Below are 8,697 nucleotides of genomic sequence, written 5' to 3'. Positions count from 1 at the left end.
GATTTTTGTGCATGTCCTTGTGGTCATTGGATTTAATGAAGGACTCAATTTTGTCCAGTCCATACATGTAGGTCGGATTGACATCATCAGACGATATCACACTCTCACAATTGTAGGCTTCGACATCGATTTCGTCCTCCTTAAACTCTAGGAAGGGCAAAATCATGCGATGGATCCTTTGGCCTATCTCACAATCCAAGTGAAGTTGAGTAATATTAGAATATAAATGTTTAGCAATTAAACAAAAAAGATTTCGCTGTTTCAACAATTTTAAATTGTCTCTCTGCAAATAAATGTTTTCGTCTTTAACTTTAACTAATTCCGACTCCTTTAACTCAATCCACATTCGCCGCTCCTCACTCTTCGACGCCACCCTGCTTAATTGATCAGTCAGGTTAGAATTGGTGACTCGAGTTTGAGTTAAGCTACTATCAAGATGAGAAATTCTTGTATTAACGTTTTTTAGTTCTTTCTCATATGAGGATGGTGGTACTTTATCAGTTCATCGAGCTCATTGAACTGCTGGCTGAGTGGTTTGGCCGTAAAACACATATCCTCCTGTAACTTTGGTCCATCGCTTCCTCCATCGGTGTTGTATCCCCTCATTTGAGATACATCAGTCACCATGAAGCATTTTCCATCACTGCTTTCCTCCTTAGCCACATATGCCTTTCCATGGGTAGGCTTCCTCACTTCTTCGTCTTCTGAGTCGGTAGACCAAACTTCCGTGCTACCGAACTCGTCATCATTAACCGAACCCTGCACAATAAGAGCATTAATAGAAGGGTTAGCGGTAGACTTCTTCTTTCTTAACTCATCCAGTCTCTTCTGCAGCACGGCTTCCTCATCATTTCCATCGTCCTTTTCAGCCATCTTCTTAAGAACACAGTCCTTAGCATAGTGGTTTTTGCCACCACAGTAGAAACAGCTTACTCCAGAATCGCCATCTACCTTCGGTTCCTTCTTGGGCTCCTCAGCCTTTGGTTCATTGTTCACCTTTTCAGAGCTGTAACTCCCCTGACAGTTTCGGTTTTTGTTGCTGGGGAATCTCTTCTTTATGAACCTCTTGGGATTGGACACCATCATGGCATAATCCTCATATGTGAGGTCATATTCCTCCAAATTGAGCTCTTCATCCTCCATTACAGCTTTACTTTTAGATAGGAGGGCCAACAAACCAAGACTAGAAACGACGCTCTTCTCTTGCACCACAATCTTCTCTTGGGACTTTAGAATACCCACCAGTTTCGCCAATGAATATGATTTAAACTGCTCATGGGCTTTGACTGTGGAAACCACTGCTCTCCATTCAGACCTCAGTCCGTTCAAGAAAGTAACCTTCTGTTCGATAAGCTTCCTTTCAATGTCGTGTTTGATCATCTTGCTGAGAAGATGATTGAAGCGATCAAACGTTTGGGTCACCGTTTCTTCATCCCCTTGCCTGAATTCTCCAAACTCAGATAGAAGCAAGGTTTGGATAGAATGTTCAAGATCTTCGTCTGTGGAATACAGTTCGCGAAGTCTATCCCATACTTCCTTCGCCGTTGTGCATGAGCTGACCAGTCTGAATGTGTCGGACTGAAGGGCGAATCTGATCAATCTTAACGCCTTAATATTGCACTGGAATTTGTCTTTTTCATCTTGTGCAATATCCTTCACGTCCTTAAGCAGATCGTTGTACTCTTTTTGTGTCTTAATAATTCTGGATGTTGCAGAATGAGAAAACGGTCCATTGATGATGGCTTCCCATATGAGATAACCATTGTCCTCCGATCCAATCACGTAGTCTTCAAAATGATGCGCCCACACTTCATACTCATGGGTGTATAAGATTGGAATCTTTGTCGTCGAACCGATGCTGTTGGAAATATTAATAGGGTTTGATTGCGTCGCGTCCATTATGATCGTAAAAACCTGTTCAAAGATCAGACTTGTAATAAAGCATATTAGGGCAAAACAATAAATATCAAGATATGTCAATTAAGATGACGGCTCAATAAATATCGATGATTGCGGAAAAACCCTAATGGAAATCTTTTTCACAGAAAAGATGTGTATCGATTACACAGCCTCCTGCTCTGATACCAATTGATGGGATTAAAATAACTATTAATCTATGAAGATCGATTAGATCTTGAACAAGTATATGAATATAAAACAGTAAGAACGCAATAATAAGAACAAGATAAGATTGAATCAAACATGTCGAATGATTTAAACAAAATCCTCAGAAGAGCTCGATTAAGAACATCAACTGTAGAGGATTGAGAGGTTACAAGAACGATTAAAGAAACCTGCTTTGCTCTAGATGAATCGCTAATCATAAAATCTCTAAAAACATAAACCTCTATCTCGTTACCCTAATATGCATGCAAGCATTAACTTATATACAATACATAAAAGGCTCTCGGTTGGACAGGCCCAAACCGGAGTGTACATGGCTAAACTATCGAGCCCAAAAGACGCAACATCAAAATAATCTTCAGCCCAACAGTTTTTCTAGTTGTACATGCAATAATCATCCAAAGCTTGTAATCCCTAGATGTAGCATACCAAAATCTAAATTACATCTAATAAACAAGTTATAGTGTTACCTTTGATTGTAGCTTGATGATCTTAATCTTATGAGTACCTAGCACCTCAAATGTGATGCCTTTAATGAATCACAAACACCAAAGAAATTGGAGAATCTTAGAGAGAGAGAGAGAGGGTGCAGGCTAATTTCGGCTCTTAGGAATCCTTCTAGGGTTGTGGTAGCTAAAATTATGATGCCTAAGGGTTCTATATATAGGTGAGGGATTAGGGTTTCAGTTAAATCCCTAATCTGGTTGCTTAAGCTCTAAACAACCGATACAAACATTCCAGAACCCTAGCCTTGGACGAATTCTTATGGACTATCCATAAGATTTCATCCACCCCGATATTTAGGGATCCTCAATGCATTTTGCAACTATCTCATAATTACAACTTCAGTCCCCTTAATTCAATTAACCTCTTTTGATCACCAAATTAATTCTTGACCAACGTTAATTAAATAATACGATTTCTCTTTTAATATATTATTCATATAATATACTAATAAACCATAATAACCTCTTGCCCCATTATTCATCCAATCAAGTTGCTTTGGTGAAGGAAACCTAAAAGGACCATGCTACAACCGGGCCAAATACATTCCAAATATAGTTATGGCTTAGACACATAATACAACAGGTGATAGCTTTTTACCTCCAAATAACAGCTAGCGCTGAAAGAGCACTGGATCCAAGGGCTTCTTCTTGTTCCAAGCCTTTTTCTCCTTAATCTCCTTCCAAAAAATTCACTAGAACATACAATCTTAGTCTCTCTCTCTCTCTCTCTCTCTCTCTCTCTCTCTCTCTCTTACAAATGAGTACAACTCGATTAGGGTTTCTCTCAGTGTGTTAAGGTGATATGGGAGGCGGAAATGAAGGCTTAATTTCCTTTAAATAGGATACAAGCCCTGAAAATTAGGGTTTTCATACTCAGCTCCTACTCGTCGAGTTGGGATCCTCCAACTCATCGAGTAGCCTCTAAAAATCACACGACCATCTCAACTACTACACGACAAGTTAGGACCAACCTACTCATTGAGTAGTGTAACATCCAAAAATTCAGGTATGATAGTTGTGTTTCAATTTTTGAAAATTTAGGAGGGAGTCGACGAGTCGAATGTCTGACTTGCCGAGTCATGTCGAGTGATTACGTGGATTTAATGAGCGGACTCGACGAGTCCAAGTATGTAGTCGTCGAGTAGGTTCTGGGTAGAGAAAAGCCTAAGTTTTGGGGTTGGGGCCTATTTAAAGGAACTTATGACCTTAGGTGCACCTCATACCTCCTGTGAGAAACCCTAAATCACCATAGGAGCCATGAGATAGTTCTTGTGGTGAAATCAAGTAATTTGGTGGGTCATATGGAAGGAAAAGAGCATGATGCGAGCAAGAACCGAGATGGGGGTTATAGACCTAGCAGTTCTTCACATGGGACTGAGGTGGGAAACCTGAGATCTAAACCTTGTGACGTCCTTGAAGACTAGATGCCCTAACTTTAGTTGTCCAAATGAGGGTTAATGAGCTAAATCCCACATGAAAAGCATGTAATGGTGTTTTGAAGCAATAGCATCATGCATGAACGTAAAGATCAAAACTTTACGTGATTATTGAGCCTTCAGATGATAGATCTATGGTTTAGAGTGATAGATCTGGTGGAAATCGTCTGAATAAGAATAAGACTGCACAGAATCGCTGAGCCAATGAGCCGACTCGACGAGCTGGGTAGGGTTTTCCTGATCGAGCTAAATCACTTACTAACTCGGCGACTTGTGGGCTCAACTCGACGAGTTGGATTGAATCCTCGCGAAACTTTGGATAATGTAAGTGGACTCGACAAGTCACAATGGTGCACTCCCCGAGTCGGGTCAAATCTGGATTGTGGACTCGAGTTGACTTCTGTTGACCTTAGGGTTGGGTCATCCATGTGTAATGGAGACCATGGAGGGGTAAAATGGTCTTTTATCCACTTCAAGAATTAGACAGATAAAGAGTATCGCCTTGGGTATGATGGTTTGAATAAGTATTGCTAAGAAATGTTTATCCTATCTGTTAGGCGGAAGCTAGGTCGAGATTCCTGAGTGTGAGGCTGTCGCCTGGTAGCTTTTAAGGTGAGTGTTCTCACTATACTTTACCTAGAGTGGTAATTATGTGTGACCAAAAGGTCTTATGTGTTATGATGAGTATGTGATGTATGTTGTTATATGATATGTCTATCCTATGTTATGTTATGAGAAATATGATATGGACCGGAAGGTCAAGAACGTATGGGCCAAAAGGTTTAGATGATATAGACTGGAAGGTCAAGATGATATAGGCCGGAAGGTCTACCAGGATTATGGGATGGAAGTTCCCTGAGATACATTGACCGGAAGGTCTTGTAGAGCTATATCCTTGAGTGGCGTTTGTGCGTTTGCAGTATCTTGGCGAACTCATTAAGCTTCGTGCTTACCGTGTTATGTGATATGTGTTTCAGGTTTCTTCAGGATCACAGGATGGCACCGACTTGATTGTACACACCATAGAAAGAGTTATGTTTTAAGGATCCTGGATTATTAATGGAGTTGTGTTTTGTAATTTGAATAAACGAGATTTTATACCATATGTTATGAAAACTATGCGATTTTTAAAATGAAAAATTGGTTCTAAAATTTGTGGTGTTACAATTTGGTATCAGAGCCTTTGTTTGAGGGATTCAGATACAACTTCGGGTATGTCTGGACTCAAACTGAGAATTTGAGAAAGGTTTTTGAAAGAAATGATTTTTCACAAATGATTAAGAAATTTTAAGAGAAAGAAATAACGAGAAGTGTGTAAAATCAACCTGCGCCCGAACGATGATTTCCTAAAATACCTTTACTTTATGTGTTATGAGATGATATGATATATGTTACGCATGTTAGAAGTAGGCTAAGTATTTCATGATCTAGGACTAGATTGGCCTGATTTGTGATGCCTTAGCCTAGGGATCTTGCTATCTGTGTTAAGCTTTGAATAGAGGAGTAATCTAGGAGACATACCTAGATGAGCATTGGAGAAGCCTTTCGAGAAAGTAGTAGATACCTACAAGGGGTAGACTTGCTTGAGTTTGGTGATAAACTTTTTAGGGTATGTATAGCAAGAAGGGTTATAGCCTAGAATGATTTTATGTGTTGATAGAGGATGTTCGATGCCCGAATGTTGCTTGCTCTGTGCTTTGGGGGACTCTTGATGTTGGGAGTCAACTACTAAGTGAATATGACGATATTGAGGAGGTAGATGATTGGAATCATAAGGAGTTCTTCAGTAGCTGATGGAAGAGAAATGTGAGGACTTAAGGAAAGTCCAGGGAGGAACCTTCATTAAATAAGCATGCTGATGAAGGAAGGGTATTCGCTGGAAAGCGATCAGGTCTAACGGGATTGATAGGTTGAATAGAATGATTAGTTGTTTAGGAACTCTGGGATGATCAAGGTGGAAAGTATGGGTAGATGTGGCAGGTAGGATGGGCCCGTAGTACTGAAAGCAGAGGAACCATACTCGATACTGGTAAAATTCCAGAGGTTCTAAGTAGCAGATGAGAAGTGATCATATGGTTCAATTACCATGAGTCACAACAGATGAGAAGTGATCGTAGGGTTCGAGTTCCATGATGAGAAGTGATCGTATGATTCAAGATCCATGATGAGAAGTGATCGTATGGTTCGAGTACCATGATTCATAGCAGAAGAGAAGTGATCGTATGGTTCGAGTACCATGATTCATAGCATATGAGAAGTGATCGTATGGTTCGAGTACCATGACCCGTAGCAGATGAGAGGTGATCGCATGGTTCGAGTACCATGATATGTGGTAGATTAAGAGGAGATAGCATGTTTCGAGTGCCACGTTTCGTGGCGGAGGGTATTTCTGGTTTTACTAGTTATTCCGTTGAGATTGACGAAACTGGGATTCGGTGTGATAGAGTGTGGGGCCAGAGGGCCATGTGAATGAGTTACAATGGAATATACCTTAAGTAGGGTGGAAATTGAGTTGGGTTTCATCAAATTTTCTAAAGAGGCTATTTGGAGTCGCGAGACTCAGGGATGAATAGAAGCGATGCTTTAAGGAAGATTGCGGTCTGAGCTAAGGAGTCGGCCGATAGCGGAGAAGCCACTTTTGGTAACTAGAGTTGTACTGTCTTCTGTAGGAAGCAGAAGGGAATAATGAGATGTCAGTCTCAGAGTTGGAGGTAGGCCCTATGAGGATAGCAAAGGGTTGTAATCTTTTCAACAAGAATGTTTGGGCGGTAATTTGTGGCAGATATTCTTACCCCATGAGTGAGTCATTAGTGGGACTATGATGGTTAGGGAAATGAAGAAGTGCCTTGTTGACAGTGGTGTATTGTTATTGCCAATTTACGGTAGGTGAGACGAGTATATCGGGGCGGTGGCCCTCGTGGCCTGCATTGTGTATTGACAAAGAGAATGAGGTATGTGCTTTTATGATTATTCCTGATTTGGTGAGTGGGGCGAAGGGTTAGAGTCAAAGTGTGTGAGAGGACACTAACTCCAGATTTGAGACAGATTGGATACGGAATAGTGAGGATTCCAGCGGTGTATCAGTCTGACGCCTCAAGATGTCCAGAGGCAGTTATGTAGGAAGGATTCTGAGATGCTGTCAGGAACGGGATTTTTGGAAATTTTTTGGTTTCCTTGGGGAAGTTCATGGGATGACTGCGTTATACATTCAAGAGTCAAGTGTGACATAACTGGTAAGACAGTCTACTGAGTAGATTGTAGATGTGCCAATTGGTGCTTATTCGAACCCTGAGTGGGGGAGAACTGGTTTTCCAGTAAGGGGATCAACGATTCATTCAAGTGCGGTTAGAGAAACGATTATCGAGACCTGCTGTTCGACTACATGAGACCATGGTTATTGGTGGCCGAGACAAAGTGCAGAGCAAGGTAATGTAGGATGTATGTGTTCAGGAAAAGACGAGTGTCCCCATGGCAGGTCGCCGTTGGATAGATACTATACGGTGATTAGAAATTCTTCAAGGTTGTAATGGTAAAATTTGAGGTGATTAGGTCAAAAGGATAGCTTCAGCGGGGAAGAACTTCTGGCTTAGCATATGGGATGATTACGTGCATTTTGGGAAGGGTAGAAGTGGATCGGGTGACCAACTTCAGGGTCAGTATGTGTATACTTGCATGGGTTTAGAGCAATAGAGGAGGAAGTCTTGGATGTTCATCAATGTTTTCTGAGTCGTTCACAATTCGTCTTTAAGAGCTAGAATATTCCTAAGTTGTGTGTCGTTGGGAAATGAAGATTTGATATGAGATTTTGAAGGAATGAATTTTTGTATCTTTGTATGATGCCGTAAATAGGAGATCCGTGGCTGAGATAGGACATCCTGAATTTCTGTAATGGTGTACCGAGGTATCAGGAATCTAGGATTCGTGCATTTCACAATCCCAAATCCCAAATCCTTACTACAAATCCTTACTTAAATCTGTTAGATTATAAACTGTCACACCCCAAAACCGGAACGGCGGAAACGTTCAGGGGTGGAGGGCATCATGTTTAGTATCACGAGATATGTATATGGTAAGCAAGTAATGAACAACCATTTCATTTGGAAAGAAAGTGTTTGCAATGTGTGTGTTCACAAAACATAGAATTCATAAACAAATAACAAAACAAGACTTGAAGTTATAATGCTCCATCTTCTAATTTCCCATGCATGAGCACTTGTCTAATAGTCTCCTGAGAATACAAGTTATTTGAAAGAGTTGATCAACAATTAAGTTGTTGAATTCATAAGATTTTAGTGATTTGAGTAAGCTATAAAATGCTGTTGAAAATGTATATGTAAAAGTGGTGTAAGCTGTAAGTTCTGTTTTGAAAAAGGTTCATCTGTTCCTCTAGAAAATCCTATATTTCCTACTTGAATGAAAGTTAAGTAAAATGACACTACAAGCCTTTCTATGTGTACTAAGTGGGTACAAGTTATATAAATCTCAGAGTAAACAAACAATCGATTGTGTGTATCTTCCCTAAGTTCATATCCCAACGAGGAACAGAAAGTAAGGTGGATGGCACACATCCCATTGTTTGTTAGATCGTTATATTATATAACCCTGGTGTATTCACTTGCTACTAATGGAGT

This window comes from Lactuca sativa, chromosome 1 (genome assembly GCF_002870075.4).
Source record: "Lactuca sativa cultivar Salinas chromosome 1, Lsat_Salinas_v11, whole genome shotgun sequence".
Classification (NCBI taxonomy): Eukaryota; Viridiplantae; Streptophyta; class Magnoliopsida; order Asterales; family Asteraceae; genus Lactuca; species Lactuca sativa.
Note: the sequence above shows the minus strand (reverse complement) of the source record.